General features: G+C 40.7%; 1 protein-coding gene across 2 annotated transcripts in view; it reads right to left on the bottom strand.

The window, feature by feature from the left end:
• il1rapl1a (interleukin 1 receptor accessory protein-like 1a) overlaps positions 1 to 5,159 on the bottom strand; it is a 288,177-nt gene extending 283,018 nt beyond the window's left edge. The window contains exon 1 of one of the 2 annotated variants that reach the window (XM_047371180.1): positions 3,755 to 5,159. The gene's annotated coding sequence lies outside the window, so the exon portion shown is untranslated. The remainder of the gene's footprint in view (positions 1 to 3,754) is intronic. The other variant, XM_047371181.1, reaches the window with a different exon arrangement.
• Positions 5,160 to 19,016: the final 13,857 nt, after the last annotated feature.

Here is a 19,016-nt window from a genome sequence, read left to right as displayed (position 1 = left end):
CCAGCTGTGTTTATAGCAGACATGGTGTGCAGTCTGCACACACTATCAGATATCATTTCTTTAACCCTGTGGAATCCACACTGAAGCACAAAAATGAAATACTTTTAATTAAAGAAAGTTGTGAGATGCAAGAGACAGGCATTCAGGTCTAGATATGCTGCTAAAATGCCCTTTATTGATGTAATGATGTGTCATCTATTTAATATGCAGCAGTTACATATTATGCTATGCTTATTGTGCTGTCTAGCAGAATGTCCATCCTCTTTTCTTGCCAAAGCAGCTCTAACCCATTGAGACATGGGCTCCACTAAAGTCCTGAACATGTGCTTTGGTATCTGGCACCAAGATCGGAGCAGCAGACGCTTTCCGTCTTGTATGTTGTGGGTTGGGGCCTCCATGATTCGGACTTGTCTGTACAGCACATCCCACAGAGACTTGATTCAGTTGAATCTAGGTAGTTCGGACTTGTTGTGCATCTTAAAACCATTACTGAACCTTTCTATGCTCTGTGGCATTGTGTGTTATTTGAGAAGTATCCGACTGTAGACCTTACCGTAAGGACCTGATGTTCTCAGGCCCCTCCACGCTCAGTCACTCTCCAGTTTAGAAACTATTTTGCCTCATGCTTTAATATCTAAACTTAAGTCTAACCTTGACACCTAGCCCTAACCTTAAATCCAAGCTTTACTGATACGGCATGAAATTATACATATCTTAATATCCTATCATTAATCCTGAAAGGGAACATAACTTGAAAATGTTTTTTCTTTGTGTATGAGCCAACCAAAGATTATGTCACATATGAAAGGGATTTTGGAGTATGGGGCCATAAAATTGTTGCGGAAAGTCTGCAGCTAGTAGACCTTATTGCAATATTCTGCTGAATGATGCCACAGCCACCAGGGAAACCATTTCCAACCAGACTGGTCTCTGGCTATGTAGCCAAACACACAACAAACTTCAATTTACAGTAAATTTTGACTTCTTTCTCTCAGAATCAGCATTGAGCTGCAGTATTTCCTTTGTTAGACTCCACCACATGGGCCAGCCTTTACTCCCCATGTGTATCACTAACCCATAACCCTGTTGTCAGTTCACCCCTGTTTCTTCCTTGGACCAATTTTGACATATACTGACCACTGGAGGCTAGGAACATCCCAAAAGAGCTGCAGTTTTCGAAATGCTCTAACCCAGTCAACCTAGCCGTCACAATTTGGCTCTTGGCTTGATCTTGGAGAGATAGGAATCTTATGTTTTAATTTTTTGGCTACTTTTTAGGGGCATCAATATTGTTTCTCCCACAAAGCCTCTTTTCACAGATGACCTTTTAATGAATTCAGAGCACATGATGGTAACACTGTCATCCTGCACAAAACCAAAAAGAATAATAGGCAAATGACATATAGCAGAATGTGTCATTGCATCATAAGAATTACACAAGTAGGGTTTGATGTGCCAAATGCAATGAATAAAGGGTCATAAGTATGATATATTCCAGTCAAGCATAACATTAAGACCTCTGACATGCAAAGTAAACACAGATAATCGTTCCATCACAGTCCATGTTAGTGGGTGGGATATATTTTGCAGCAAGAGAACATTTTGTGCTCAAAGTTGATATCAGAAGCAAGACAAACAGGAATTCATAAGGATTTGAGTAGCCAAAATTGTGATGGCTAGTTGACAAGGTCAGAGCATCTCCAAGACTGCAACTGTTGTGGGACAATTCCAGTCTGCAGTGTTCGGTATAAGTCCAATAACAAAGACTCTTTCCCATTAGATTTAGTTTCAAAGACACACAATTTAGGAGCAAGCAGAAAAAAAAATGCATTTATTGCCTTAATAAAGGTCATGTGATTTTTCCCCCCATCATTTTATTTTCCAGACCTTCCTGGAGAGTCGCACATTGTTTTGTGAACTCTGTTGGATGCAACAGCAGGACCTGTGTCCAAACAGAGGTTTACAAAGGGTGGAAACTGGTTTAAGCAGAATAATGCCTGCCACAAAGAAAGAAACTCACTAGAGGCCCAACCTCATATCTTCCAGGACTAAAAAGACCCAACATGCTGCTAACATCATGCTGCCAAATACCCCAGCCCATCTGGTGGAGTCCATGCCTCCACAGGTCAGGGCTTTTGGCAGCCAAAGTGTGACAAACACACTACTAGACAGGAGGTCATAATGTTATGCCTGATTATCAAAAATGAACATTTGTTTCTCTACAATTAGCATGAGATGCTTAGATTGGTGAGAACGGCACACATCTGCGAGTTTCAGTGTAGAAGCTCAAGCTTTTAAAAGACGAATTCATGGCAGAGGTACCGCAACACCAACTTCACAAAATGAGGCCAGACTCGAACAAAGAAGCTGTCTGTTTGAGCACCACGGACAGTTCCTGTTATCTTCCCTCTGACTAGGCGAAGCCGGCGGGAGCGACGAGCTGCCAGTTATCTGCCGCACTTTGCAACATCAGACGCAAGCGACTTTACGAATGCATTAACGACGGGTCTGTGCTCCAAGAAAATAAAAAAAAATGCACTGATATTCTTTTATAGAGAGAAGACATTTTATTTTAGCTGTTAACAATGTAAGCTGAAGATGTGGTTCATCTCCAAGTGGCCCCTGCAAGCGCAATTAGATGTAGGCCATATGACAAGCTCATAAGAAATGCAGGGGGGGGGTCTGTCAGCTATGATTAACCGGGTTTATGTCCGAGCTTTGGTTGAGTTTGACTTTTAAACAATGTGAACGGCCTTGGCAAACCAGTATAAGAGGAAGGGAGAGAGAGACTTTACTCATGCTTGGTTCATTTAAAGCACATGCTCAGTGACTGACAGACCACCCGCGATTTTTCTGTACTAGGGATGAACAAACAGCCTTAGAAATGACGATAAAAGCGGAGCACCAGCAGAAAATACAGAATCCTTGTTCATCGCTCAGATTCCTGCGTCATGCGTCGGTATTCCTACGGTTCCACCCAACGGACCGGCTTGCTTACATCCACGGGGGACTGGTACAGTAGATCGGAATAAGCTGGATCGGTTACTCCAGCATGGTTAAATATATGTCGTCTCATCCATACCTTACAGGACAGAATACCTAACATGTGCGCGACTTTTTTATTTGTTATTTGTAACTACAGTGACGCAAACCCTCATCCAGACCTTTCAAACTGCAAAACACACACACACACACACCACATAAGTTTCATTTGTGTGATTTTAGTGTCTGCTTTGTTGATGAACCAGCAACTCGTAAAAAGAAGGGATTGTGCGTATAATAAGGCTTGGCTTCGGGAAGGGCTTCCGTTTCGCTTACACCTTTATCCAAATCCTCTTCTGAGTGAGCATCAATGAGCCCGGCGACTCGGTGCATGTACGAGACACTGCACTGCAGAGGGCTCCTCCAGAATCTTCATGATTGAGCTCATGAAGAAAAACAGTCGCTGAGATTTGCTTCGATAATCACTCAGTTCTTGGGACAATTATAATAATGTACATACATTGGAACTGATCTCATCTGACAGATGCTGAAGTTCTCCTTCAATCGTCGGACTGATTCAATTCCCTGCACCTCATCACTGTTTTTTTGTTTTTTTCTAACTAACTTCAGTTGTCCACGAAAAGCCCAGAGTCAGATTGGATAATGCGTCGCTGGAATAATCAAAGAACCAGTTTAAATGACGTGTGAAAACTTTGCCAAATTGCACCACAATACATAAGCAAGTCCAGAAGATGAAGCAAAGCTGGCCTACCTTCAATTCGATTCCAAAATGGTACAACGCCGAGTGTCAGTCAGCGTGGAAGGCTCTGGACATCACAACTCCCAGTCAGCAGAGAAAAAACAGTGTGCGTACAGTGGCTGCAAGCTGGGGGTGATCTGTGTTTCAGCGAGGTCACCCATTCAGCCAATCGTCCGACCGAAATTCAAATACAAGAATGAGGATATTTATATGCTTCTGTCCTTTTCAGGTGACTTTGCGCTTATGGAAATATAACGTAAAACGGGAGATTTTTTTTTTCTACAGCCTAGGAAACATGATATAGCAAAATGACAATCTCTCCCCCTCCTTCAAACAACAAAAAATATCTAAGAGCTGACTTTTACGCAAATCTTGCCAAATTACAAATCCACTCCTGTATTCTTTCCAAACACACTCGTTGGTGCGATCCCTGTGGAGATGAGAGGGAAAAAGAAATGTATGGATATAACCGCCAGATCCAATGTGTGTGGGGGGGTTCCCTCTACAGCTCCAGTGTTCACGATGAGAGTAGTCTCTCCCCGGTCCTAGTGCACCACACACCGTCGCTGCTGGTTCTAACGCACACCGACGCTGCACCTGCAGTCTGTCATCCCCATCGATTAAACAGTGAAATGGATGAGGGGAAAAGAAATTCCAGCAGACATCTATAACTCAACTCAAAGCCCCGACGCCGAACAGAGAATGGGTGGTTGTGCAGAGAAGGTCCTCACTTGTTGGTAGGAGGGAGAAGATTGAAAAGCAAGAGAAGGGAGAGGTAGAAAGGGGGTGAGAGCAAACGGAAAAGGAGAAAGAGAGAAAGAGAAGGGGTTTAAAACAGGGGCGGAGCTGAATATAAAGCAAGATCTTATATATAAGACACAGCCCCAAATTTCAGTTTTTATGTGTTTATATATAGAAATGCATCTCAATAAATTAGAATAATATTGAAACGTTTGTTATAAACAATTGACTATTGTTCCATTTGTAAATAATAAATGCTAACAATGTACCAGAACACAGAATAAAGTAAGGAGATCATGATAACAATCCAGTCTAATAAGTGGTATGAAGGTGAAGTAGCAGTTTTAGATGAGTAAAAGACCTGACTTATTTCAGTATTTTTTCAGTATTTTTATTATAAATTGAAACTCATGTTTTAAACAAATTTATTACACATACTTCTCTTGATTTCCATCAATATGGCTAACAGCTAATGAGAACACAAAATTCAGTGTCTTGAAAGTCTTGAATCACTGCACACAAAAGCTATGTAGGCTACGAGTCGTTAGACACTCCAATTAACATTACTCTTAATGCCAAACGTCTTACATACAAAGTTCTCAAACTGTGGTACAAGTACCACTAATGGTACTTGGGTTGCCTTTAGTGGTACTTAGAAGAAAGTTTGGTGTCAACGACATAACTGCGATGTAGAGCTAATAAGCAGGAATAAAGAGGATAAGTAGTTCAAACATATTGAGCTTTGCTACAAGCAGAAGCTACACAAAAGACCCACATAGTAATATATTAAAAGTCCCTATGTAGGCTGAAATGAACTACACTGAGGTATAAACAAATGTAGGTGTCTACTTATTTACCTTTAAAGTCCCTATATGGGTCTGCAAAGAATTACAGTAAACAACATTTAAGAATTTTCCAGTTGCAGGTCTGAAAACCACTAGGATATGTTCATTTCTGGGATTAGTGGAAAGCTATATGTTTATTGATAGATGTTTTACTAACTGATTGTGTGTGTGAAGGATTTTATGATATATGATGTTCCTCTCTTTTTCTTTATTCCTCTCGCTTTCTTTCTTCGAACTTGGAAATAGGAATTAGAATGTTATGTTTCTTTATTTCTTTGAAAAAAAATTCCAAATCCTGTTACTGTTTTAAAATGTCTGTCAGTATGTTGGTACTTCGAAACCTTAAAGTGCATGTATCATCATATTTTAGAGCCAGAAACATAAAAAATCCATGAATTACAAAATGCATTTTAATTGTTTTTCTAATTCAAAAAGTATTTTCAAAACATGCTTTTCTGAAGCCAATTAACCATTTGAGTCACACATAGACTGCTATGTATGAATGATGATATTCAGAGTTGGTCAGTCAGTCAATTTCTATACCGCTTCTTCCATAGTAGGTTGCAGGGAAGCTGGTGCCTGTCTCCAGCAGTCTATGGGCAAGAGGAGGGGTACACCCTGTACAGGTCGCCAGTCCATCCCAGGGCAACATACAGGCAACCAAGCACACACGTATTCACACACCTAAGGGCAATTTAGAGAGACCAATTAACCTAACCATGTCTTTGGACTGCGGGAGGAAGCAGGAGTACCCGGAGAGAACCCACGCAATTGCAATCTCCATGCAGAAAGACCCCCGCCCGGGAGTTGAACCGAGGACCATCTTGCTGCAAGGCAACAGTGCTGCCAACTGCACCACGGTGCAGCCCACATCTGGCTGGAATCTCAGAGTGAACTTTTTTGTTGGCGAAATATACCTTTTCAATTGGAATGTGTCGAATGGATAGTATTTGTTTGTTGATAATACAGAAAAAAGACGCAGTGAGCATTTTTGCCACATAGATCTATGCAGTAAAGACAAATGAGTCAGAGGAGGACACAATGCAGTAGATGATGAGTTGAGGATAGACAGATACTAAAGACAATTAATAAAGATGATCATTACCTTCAATTTATTTCCATGTCAGAGTCAAATGATTGGGGTGTTTGCTGCTACAGTCTGACTGTTAATATCTGTCTGTGTTTGGCTTTGAGTTTGAGTTCTGTTTACCTTCTCTGCACTGCCAAGTTCTTCACATGCTTTATTTCAGTTCATTCAGGTTTATTTGTCATGGTTTGTGTAGCGGAGTACCCCGGAATGCAGATGAGCAGGCAGCATGACGGTAAGTGAAATGATTTAATTAACAAAACTTACTACAGAACGTGAAGGCAAAAACAGACAGGCTGGCAAGACAGGCTTGGCACGATCAAAACAAAAACCAAAATACAACCAGAACATCGCCCCAAGCAGGCACAAAGTTCAGATGGGCGCCAGGATCTGCAACAGAGAGTCCTGGGCGGTCAGCAGTGAAGGCGTGGAGGCCGACAGAGGCATAGAGAACGTGGAGGCTGGTCTTCCTGAAGCTCTTAATTTGGCAAGCAACAAACCTCAACCGCTCCTACAGCTCACCTGGTGTTGCAGCAGAAACCTGGGCTGGAGCGAGCGAAGATGGCATGGGCAGAGCTGCAGCGAGCCTGGGTGACGGTGCTGTGGCAAACGAAGACGCGGGATTATTCGATGCAGCCCTCACGTCAGCGGTCATGGGACTCGCCTCCTCGCCGGACGAACTACAGGAAGGTGCTCCGCACTGGTGTTTCCCGCGGCGGGAGGAAGACGTCGGCTTTGCTGCCGAATGAAGGGGAAGAGAAGATGAACGGCGACTAAGGGGACCTGTCCCCGGACATGGAATCCCCAACCTTGATCCATCATAAGCTGACAGCGGCACAGACAGCCCTGCAAAATGGCGCTGCGTCTTCTCTGCCTCCCAAGACAGGAACGTAAAGAGGTCCATGGAGCTTGCCTGACGTTCGTCAGCAAGGTTTATCGTTGGCGGAAACATTCTGTCACGGTTTGTATTCGGAGGACCCCGGAATGCAGACGAGTAGGCAGCATGACGGTGAGTGAAATGATTTAATTAACAAAACTTACTACAGAATGTGATGGCAAAAACAGACAGGCTGGCAAGACAGGCTTGGCAAATCAAAGGGACAAGACATGAGCAGAGATGGTGATCCAAAAACACCTACAAATCATGACATTATTAGATTCATTCTGGTGTTTAGGTTTTTGTTACTTTCCTGGATTCCTAGGTTAGATGTTTTAGTATAAAAATTTTCTTGTAAATCTGTTTTTTCCCTGTTTATGTCCCTTTGGTAGTCTCATTGTTTACTTATTTCTGTTCACTTAGATGTGTTTTGTTACCTCCCTGCACTCTCTGGTCATCTGTGTTAATTAGTCACTCTCACTCCATTCCATTCAGTCCCTCCCTCACCAGTTGCTTCTCATTCCCTTCTGATTAGCTCCCTTGGTTCATTCTCCACTCTTCCTCAGCATTTATACTCTCTTGTTGTCATTACTCTACACTGGTTCCTCCTGGAATCTATCCTGGCTACAACCCGCTCCATGTCTTTAGACTTGCTAGTATATTTTTCATCTCCAGCCTAAGACTGCAAGTAATCGGTTTGTATCATTATAAAGATTTCATTAACTCACCATGCTGCTTTCTCACTCTTGTCACGCTTTGGTCCTGCTAAACCCTCACCCGCCATGACATGGACTGTATGTCAGTATTTCAACTCCTCTTTCCACCACCTGTGTAGCATTAGCTTGCGGTAACATTTTTGGGCCAAATCGCATGTTATGGATAAATTAACTGCAAACTGACACATAGAGTTTGACTTGCTTAACAGATTGTGTCCCAGCTATATTACAGCAGTGTATTTAGGGGTTAGGGGAGTGGTAGTCTAGTGGTTATAGCAGCAAGCTTGCACTCTGAGATGACTGCTAGCATCTGGTTTCAGTCCCACAGACTGCCACTCTGGGTCCCTGAGCAAGACCCTCAACCCTGAAATGTTCCCTAGGCACTGTACAGCTGCCCACTGCTCCATATGGGATAGGTTAAATGTAGAGGACAAATTTCATTGGAATTTAAAATTGCAATGACAAAGACAAGATTATTGAGATTATTATTAAATTATCCCAATTAAAACATATATGGATTACATAGAGAAAAGTGAAAGTTGCACAAAGTAGTCTGTTGCAATGAGAGCCTGCATGGTGGAAACGTTGGTAGCACTGTCCTGCAGCAAGAGTTTGAGTCCTGGCCTGGGGACTCTGCATAGAGTTTGCATGTTCTCCCAGTCCAAAAACATGGCAGTTAGGTCAACTGGTTACTCTAAATTGCCCTTTGGTATGAGTGTGTGCATGCATGGTTGATTGTCCTGTGTGTCTATATCTTGCACTGTGATGGACTGGCAACCTGTCCAAGGAATCAAGACCCGGAACAAAAAAAAGGCATGTATATACAGTATGTTGCCTGCTACATGGGTGAACTTTTGTTCTTCTTGTATGAATGATACAAATAGGGTAATGCTGTGTAGACTAATATATGTATTCATGCAGATTTACTATTTACATTTAGCAAAACTATCATCACCGTATCACCAGGAGACTTAGCACGTAAACACGTAAACACAAATATTTTGCAAAACTGATTTTCTGCTGTGTTTGCAACTCATGTCCACATGCAGAGTTTGAGTGGTAACTTTCCAGCTCTAGTTTTCCATATAATTTGCACAAACTTGGCTTACCTTGGATTTTATAATACAGAATAAAATATAAAGACTACTAAGAAAGCCTTATGTCAGATACACAATATTGCAAAACATATTGGGTCCCACCACCAAATTAATGAGTTCTGATGTCACAATCACTTTCATGGCTGCAAGTGTATAAAGTTTGGTGTGGAGAAACTTTACTGACCTCAACCTTCTTGAACACATTTGGGACAAATTAGACCAGAGGCTGCAATTCTGATTTTCTCATCCAGCTATAAACACACTCCTGAACCTTGTAGAAGATGTTTACAGTATAGTTAAAGTTACTATTGCTGGCAATGGTGGGTCCATCAATAAACTGGACCTTATGAATTAACAATAGGATGTTATCAAAGTTCATGTACATATAAAAGTAGACAGACAAATAACTTTGGCAATATAGTGTAGAATGTGAACTTAAGTAAAAATATTACCTTTCCAACTCATCTACTCTTAAACACAGGCACTAATGACTCAGGTTTCCTACACATTTCATTAACTGTGTTTTTTGTGATCAGTTTGGTCTGATGAAGTGGAGTCTCAATTATTGGCACTGGCTGTGGCAGGACAAATTTTACTTTTTAAATTTTCATTACTACATGAACTGCAGGTAGATCACATAATTTCCATCATACTGTAATGTTGGTCTGAGTAAGCATTTGGTTACCAGAATAAGTGAAACACTTGTGCTGGCATACAGGATGCAAACACAATAGCGGAGATTTTGAATTCGCTTCAGCTTGTTGCTTAGTGCCAACAATCATCATTGAAGGGACACTTTCTCCTAATTCAGGTAATTGTTATTTCAAAGAACATTGCAGTTCAGAGAAAATCACTACTCATGCACATAAATGTTTCCTTCTGTATGTTTTTTCAGTTGATGATAATTGGTGTACACCCTAGACATGTCGCTAGACCATTATGCTGCTTACACGAAGACAAACCAGACAAACAACCCTTCACATATACCCTCACAGCTAAGGGACATTAAGAATCTACAGTTTATCTAACATTCATGTTTATTGGCTGTGGGAAGAACCCCCTTGTATTAAATCCACACAAGTTGAAACTCCAAACTTCACACAAAAATACCTCGCCCGAGATTTAGAGGGAGGACCATCTTGCTTCAAGACAAGAGTTTAAAAATATGCTCCCTATTTTTTGTTGTATTTTATGGTCTGTATTTATTTTGCAGGAATAAACCTCACCCTCTACACAATATGTGAAATATTCAGGGGGACAAACAAAAATCCATTTACTTATGTTTTACTCATCTAAAACTGCTACTTCACCTTCATATTACTTATTAGACTGGATTATTATCATGATCTCCTTACTTTGTTCTCTAGTACATTGTAAGCAATTATTATTTACAAATGAAATAGTAGTTATTTATTATTTATCTGCAGCAAGGTTAAGTTCAGATAGAGTTGGAAAGGGTGATATTATGCTTATTTGCAGGTTTGAGGATGTCCCTGTGCATGTTTGCAGCTGTCTCTCTTTCTCTTTTTATTTAACCCTGATAAACATATTTTTTTCTGGGAAATTACTGACTAAGAAGCTCCTCCAATATCAGTTACAAGTTAAACGTTTGTTTTCAACATCAAAATGCATGGCTGCATGTACTACAATGCAAGGTTTATATGGTTAACCTTCATTGACCTTTGGAAGATGTCAGGAACCAAGCAGTGCAGAGTAGAGGACACAGGTGTTGAATTAAAAAAACGTGGGTTTTATTTATCCAAAAAACATGAAAAAATGGTTAACAAAATGGGCAATTATACAGGCATGCCAATAAAAGAGGTCAACTCAAGATACTAGACTCAAAATCATCACTGACAAGACTCAGACACATACAAACCAAAACCAACCTCCTGAACTAACACATAAGGGCCCTTAAATACAGGTTTAGCTAAACCACACACACACAATAGGGGAAGACAAAATGGCTGCCACATAATAACTGGAAATAAATCCAAAACACCCCCTAAGGTTCCCCCCACATGGCATGAAGTGTTTGGTTCTGTCCAATGAGGCCATCAGCAGTACTTCAGGAATCTCAGCCCTTAACCACACCTTTTCATACTTTATTTAGACTACAAAGGATGGGATTAATATTAGTGTTTTTATGGGTACCAGCACATGTAGGAGTTGGAGGGAATGAGATGGCGGACAGGATAGCAAAGAAGGCAACACAAAACAACATTAGCTTTATAATTAATATTAGTAGGTCAGAGGCAAGAAATATAATTAAACAGAGATTCAGGAAAGAGTGGCAAAAAAGGTGGGATGAAGAAAGGAAAGGAAGATGGTTTTACAGAATCAACAAGGTAGTAGGAGAAGTAAGAACTGGAAGAAGGAGCAGAAAAGAGGAAAGGTTAATTACAAGATTAAGACTTGGACATACAGGACTTAATTCTACATTGTTTAAAATAAAGAAACATAATACAGGAAAATATGATCATTGTAGAGAAGAGGAAACAATAGAACATGTAATACTGAAGTGTCAGAAATATGAACAAGAAAGAACAATTTTAAGGAGAGAATTTGTAGGTATTAAAGTAAATTTTATTTTGATAGATACTATGCAAAGACGTTTAGGTAGCAAACATATTCAAATTATAATTAGATTTTTCAAGAAAACTAAATTAATAAATAGAATTTGATTGTTGTAATAGTAAATAAGATTTAAAACCATGAAGAACCACACTCCATATCAGTTGGTGGCGGTAATGCACACCTCAAAGTTATTTGCCAACCGCCAATAAATAATACAAGAAGAAGCCACACCTTTTGCCCATCAGGAAGGGGAAGCCAAACACCAAACAGCCAGGTAAACTCAAACAAAGAAAAGAGTATTAATACAACATAGAACTGAATTGACCTTGCAGTGTTAATATGGGTGCACTTCATATAAACATTGTAAGGTGATAGAGGAATAAACAAAGAAACTATATAATTAAGGAATATTTAAAGTAATGACTACAAAGTAAATTAAAGGAAAACCAGATTATAGTAGGGTGTGGCTCTTACCCTGTGTGGCTTGCCATCACAGAAGATAAAAGGTGACTTGTTATGGAGGAGAAGCTGACCCAGCTGACCAAGTGAGGAGGCATGAAATGTGGTGCGCTTGGATTTGTAAGATGGGCAGCACAATCATTAGTTGATCAGTGCATGGAGCTCATGTGAAGAAAAGCACATCCATCACTTCATGTTTATGCCCATCCTCTTCTCATGGATAACAGAACAGTGAGTAACTTACAGTTGCAAGTAGATACAACATGTACAGCTAAAATTAAGAGACTGCTGTGTTTTTATTTTTTATTTTATTTTATTTTACATGTGGAACTGTGGAAGAACTACTTTCAATCATTGGGTAGTACAGAAGTCAGTTACCATGGACACTCTGGTTGCAGGATGCTGGGGAAGCCATGCCGACAAAAGTGTCACTCTGATTTTTTTGGGCGGGTCCCCCTTTCATCTTACACTTTAAGAGTTGTAGTTGATCTCTTGCTAAGTGCTGTTTAAACTGCTAACATCAAAAAGAAGGCACTGCTTCATCAACAAGAGAATCACTGTTCCAATTGTATGTCATTTTTTTGGCATTAATGAAATGACAGATTACTTGTTACAAGTTCTGAATTTTATTTAAAGATCACGTTCATAATCTGAGGCGAACTGCTGATTTCTCATTTGGAATAAGCAAAAAATACCATTTTAAATAATAATGCTCGTAACTCCATCAACTACCAGTACACAATATTCATCACCAATTATATAAAGTAGTCTTAATTATTGGGGTATGAATGTGGTTACAGAAAATTATACTGTTGAATACAGTCTATGAGAATCAGAATAACCTTTTTCCTGGGTTCAAAAGAGTTAAAGGGGGATATATTAGTTATCAAAATGATGTTATGGGCATTATTGTTTTTTAAAATTGCCTTGCAGTGCCCTCAAAATATTCATACCCCCTGAACGCTTTTCACCTTACAGACAAAAACTTCACTGGAATTATTTGGGCCTTCAAAAACATTTACAAATACAAATTTAAGTGTGACGTACATTTTGCTTTCAGAACCTCTAAGTCAAAACTTTGTTAAACCCGATTTTTATGAAATTACATTTGCGGTCTTTAGGATATGCTTCTATTAGCTTTGTACAATTAGAGTCTCACCAGGTCTGGACTATGACTGGGCTATTCTAGCACCTGAATATGTTATAATCTGGTGGGATGGTGTCTTCAGGGTGGCGTGTCGTGTTAGATACCTGCCATATTTTGTGTTTTGCACATTGCTCAAAAGGTTCAGTTTTTTTCTGACCCTGTAATAAAACATTACCATAACTTTGTCCCTGACCTGTCTGGTGTCTATATGATCCTGTTTGTTCAGTAATGTTCTTTAACAAACTTCTGAGATCCTGAGAGAACCGTTTGATTCATACTGTAATTAAATGACAGACATGTTCGTTCGTTCGTTCGTCGTCTTCCGATTATCCAGGACCGGTTCGCGGGGGCAGCAGACTCAGCAGAGACGCCCAGACGTCCCTCTCTCCAGACACCTCCTCCAGTTCCTCCAGGGGGAGCCCAAGGCGTTCCCAGGCCAGCCGAGAGACATAGTCCCTCCAGCGTGTCCTGGGCCGTCCCCTGGGCCTCCTCCCGGTGGGACGTGCCTGGAACACCTCCCGAGGAATGCGTCCAGGAGGCATCCGGTATAGATGCCCGAGCCACCTCAACTGGCTCCTCTCGATGTGGAGGAGCAGCGGCTCTACTCCGAGCCCCTCCCGGATGGCCGAGCTCCTCACCCTATCTCTAAGGGAGTGCCCGGCCACCCTACGGAGGAAGCTCATTTCAGCCGCTTGTATCCGTGATCTCGTTCTTTCGGTCATGACCCAAAGTTCATGGCCATAGGTGAGGGTAGGAACGTAGACCGACCAGTAAATTGAGAGCTTTGCTTTTCGGCTCAGCTCTCTCTTCACCACAATGGACCGGCACAGCGCCCCCATTACTGTGGCAGCCGCACCGATCCGTCTGTCGATCTCCCGCTCCATTCTTCCCTCACTCGTGAACAAGACCCCGAGATACTTAAACTCCTCCACTTGAGGCAGGAACTCCCCTCCAACCTGAAGAGGACAAGCCACCCTTTTCCGGTCGAGTACCATGGCCTCGGACTTGGAGGAGCTGATCCTCATCCCAGCCGCTTCACACTCGGCTGCGAACCGCCACAGCGCATGCTGTAGGTCTTGGCTAGAGGGGGCCAACAGGACCACGTCATCCGCAAAAAGAAGAGACGAAATCCACTGGTCCCCAAACCAGACCCCCTCCGGCCCTTGGCTGCATCTAGAAATCCTGTCCATAAAAGTTATGAACAGGACCGGTGACAAAGGGCAGCCCTGCCGGAGTCCAACATGCACTGGACAGACATGTTGACTCAGTTTACTACTTAAGCAGTTGGTTGCATGTGATTGTATTTAGGGTGTCAGAGTGAATTGGATGAATTCAAATACAGGCAACAATTCTCAGATTATAATTTCCTTTCACTTGACAATTATTTGAAGCTTTGTGCTGTTTTGTGAAGAATGATTCTAATAAAACACATTGAACCTGTTCTGGCAACACCTTACTGAGGTAATTTAGGTTTTTCTATCAGTAATTTTTCAACTACATTGATGTGTTTATGTGTCACCATGAAGACACACGCCTTACCTTGTCAAATCTTATCGGAATCTGTGTCCTCTGTAAAAAAGATGGGGAAGAAGAGAGCTACCTTGTATAACTGCTCTCGCCAAGGGCTCAGGAAACTAGTCACAGACGTTTCTGCCTCCACAGTTTTTCTTTCAGAGCATGTGTGGGTACCTGACCATCATTTCGCCTGCAGAAAATATACGGGCTGACTGATATGACATAAATCCTCCTCCTCAATAGTCTTGAAAAAAAACACTCACTCATTCACTCACTCACTCACTCACTCACTCACTCACTCACTCACTCACTCACTCACTCTTAACATTAGGTGGGTAAATTGTCCATGAGAGATACCATAGAAACTAAGAAGAGATCACATGACTCCATCACATCTTACTCCCACACTTCTCACTTATTTATTTATTTTTATTCCCAGCAGCTCCATTGAGCAGTCTTTCTCTCTCTCTGCTCAGTCTTTCAACACAGCAGCTACTTTGACAGAACAGTCACAGCCACATATGGAAATTATTCATGATTTCAAACAGGAACAATCTCCACTTTAAAAAGCAATATCTTGGTTTAGCATCATGTCCCAATTTCTACCACATAAGGAGTCTTACACTTCCATTTACAGGTACATCTGTAGAATATCATAAAGTATATATTTTATTCATTTGTTTCAAAAAGTGAAAGTTGTATATATTCATTTGATTCGAGTGTTTATAGTGAATGTTTTATAATATCATGACTTCAAACTAATAAAAATCTCAAATTCTGTTTCTCAGAAAATATAAAAATTACAAATCAATAAAAAAGGTTTTTTGATTTCTTTAACACAACTTTCTATTAATATGCGAGAATACAGCATTCTATGAAAAGCCACCTTCTTAGCAATAATCTTTTGTGTCTTACCTTCCTTGTTGATGGTGCCAATGACTGCTGGACAACTGTCAGCATTCTTCCCTATTATTGTATATGTTTTAACATGATCATAACATAGGGTTTTTGTATTAAATAAACTTTTTATTGTCTCATGATAATATTTTTGTTATTTAATTTTGTCCACTAAATTTAATTATGTTGCAACATGGGAATTATATGTCATTAATAATCCTAATTATACTCACCATGGATCTACTGGACCTTTCCACCTGTTAACAGGAAGTAGTTCCTCCCCCCTGATGCCACATGCATGTCCATGAGGAGGCATGGCTGAAGCACATAACTTTTTACCATTTTCCATTACATAAACAACACAGTCTGGCTGTATTTCTTCATTAGAATCGAACAGGCTGTGTGTAAGAAAAAGTGTATATTTATATTGAATTGCAATGAAGGGGATTGATCTTAAATAAATTTGGGCCGACATATATGAGTTCAAGTGGTTTCTCTTTAGTGTCTTGACCTGACATTTGCTGTGATTTGGACCCATATAAATAAACAAAATTGATCCAAACTAAATTTGTTTTAATATCAAGCAAAGATTTCCAGACCTTCCTTCGACCCCAAATTGATTTATTTAACCCCAACAGAGATACAGTGCAATAGAGAATATTAACATATTCTCATTCTTTACACCTTTAACTGAAACATTATTTTTCATCAGACCCTACAAATTCATTTAGTTTGTGATATGTCTATTTGTGAAGCTTTTGCTGTTTCACTTAAGTTCCTCCAACTAGGGGTCAAAAAAGGAGAAAGATAAAAGACGGCTCCACCCAAAGCTCCAAATAAATCACTCCTTGGTGGTAAAGGCGGAGCGTGCTGTTGCCTCTCAGCAAATAAAGTCGGGATCAATTTCCAACCAGGGTCTTTCTGTGTTTGGGTTTGCACATGGAGTTCGTTCTCTTTGTACAAGTGTGGGTTTTCTCCAGGTGATCCAGTTCCCTTTGCATTAACGTGCAATTATTTGGTGATGTTTTTTTCAGGATTCTGTAAAGAACTGGTGACCTGTCCAGGATCTGCCCTAGCTTGAGCCCAAGACCACAGGGGATAAGAAGCAGTCACACCATTTCACCCCAAATAGCATTAAGTGGGCATAAAATGCCTTTTATCATATTTAAAACTCACGTAGTTAAGTAGCTGACCCCAGACTCTTGATAAAAATCCAGCAGCTCTGACCAAAAGGATGTTGCTCTAAAACTGACTGGATAAGTATACCAATGCATTAAAATGCAAACCTTATACACAATTAATCTCTTGTTCAAGCAGAACCTTTGTGTATTCAGTGATCTGAAATATGAGCTTCCCATATTTCTTGTACGATAAGTAATCGTTACAGTGACTGCTATACTTTACTTAAGTTAGTATAGCAATAAATTAGTAAATTAGAATATCTTTGAAAATAAATTTCATTAATTTAAATCAAAAAAGTCAAATAGATTTCTATATTGTCATTACAAACAGAGGCATATCTCATCCATCTATTTCAGTTAATTTGGATGATTATGGCTTAAGGCTGATGGAAATAGACCCTAATATACCCTAAGGTCCCAAGAGCCTCCATAAATCTCACAGTTCTGACCTTATTTCTAAAGGGTGATGTGGAGTTGGATGGTGTAGCGGCCTCATATACAGAGGCTATAGTCCTCGAAGCCGCCGTGCTGGATTAGATTCCTGACCTTGAGAACTTTGCTGCATGTCTTCTCTCTGCCCATTTCCTGTCTGGTAACTGTCAATAAAGACCACTAGTGCCAAAAAAATCTTTAAAAGATCTAAAGGTTGATTGTCTAAAACAGACGATTGTTGATACATGCACTGAAATGCAAGCACAGTGTGTCTCGTTTTCAAGCATCACTTGTGTGTTCATTCTGATGTGTGAGCTTCCCACATCATCCGTTCTACAACAACTGTATACATTTTGACAGGGTGCACCCCCGCTCACCACAATAACACCATTGTCAAGTTGGCAGATGACACCACAGTGGTGGTGCTCATCTCTGGGGGGGATGAGTCCGCCTATAGGGACGAGGTGGAGCGGCTGATAGCGTGCTGCACAGAGAACAACTTGTTTCTCAACATCTCCAAGTGCAAGCAGATACTAATGGACTATTAGAATAAAGAGGATAGGCATTTCACCACTTTTCATCAGCGGAGACTGTGTGGAGATGGTGGTAGACCTCTGTTTCCTGGTAGTCCACATCGAGGAGGACCTGACCTGGAGCATGAACGCCTCTGAGCTGCTGAAAAAGGCCCCGGCAGAGACTGCACTTACTGAGGGTGCTTAGGAAAAATAGCATCACACAGAGACTGCTGGTGTCCTTTTACTGGTGCTCTATTGAGAGCATAATGACCTATTGCACCTGTGTGTGGTATAGCTGTACAGTGGCTCAGAGGAAAGCACTTCAGTGGGTCATTAACAAGGCCTAAAAGATCGTTGGCTGCCCTCTCCCCATACTTCACAGTTTCGGTTGTCTCCAAAAAGCCTGCAACAACATAAAGGACACTCCTCACAAAGGTCATGCTCTGTTTGATCTGTTACCGTCAGGCAGATGCTACAGACCAATTAAAGCAAGGACAAGCAGATTCAATAACAGTTTCTATCCAACAGCAGTATCTAAACTCAATACATCCAGAATGTAAAGGGAGATGCAATAATGCTAATTGTGCAATCAGTAAGAATGTGTGTACATGTGTATTGCTTCCTGTTTTTATTTTTATCTTTTTAACAACTGCTTCTATTTTTCTATTTCCAAAACTTGTTTGTTGCTCATGCACCGACCAGATAGCTTTTTTCTCAGTTTCACTGTACTTGTGACAATGACAATAAAGGATATTCAGTCAAAGCCTAATGTTCTGTCATCATATTAAAATCTAAATTTTTCTCGACAGAACAATCAGATTTCAGCAAGTGTTCCAACAGTTAGATGATAAAAAATCTGACTTCATTATAACCAACTTTGCATACATGAAGCAGATTTCCAATCAAACCTGCTGGTTCCTCAGTTTTGAGCTAATTGTTTCTCATGGAATGTAATTTTGGCTCCAGGCAAACACACATGTTGGTTGGGGCTGTACAAACACACACACACACACACACACACACACACACACACACACACACACACACACACACACACACACACACACAAGCAGATGTTTCGCAGAGTGTGCTGACTGATACATGCTAATTGCAGGTTTATGAAATCTGCAGGTTTCGGGTGCCAAGCAGCTTCCAAATAGATGCCAAGCGGTTGCAGTGACAGCAGGT

This window comes from Girardinichthys multiradiatus, chromosome 7 (assembly GCF_021462225.1).
Source record: "Girardinichthys multiradiatus isolate DD_20200921_A chromosome 7, DD_fGirMul_XY1, whole genome shotgun sequence".
Classification (NCBI taxonomy): Eukaryota; Metazoa; Chordata; class Actinopteri; order Cyprinodontiformes; family Goodeidae; genus Girardinichthys; species Girardinichthys multiradiatus.
This window is presented reverse-complemented; position numbering and strand designations above follow the sequence as displayed.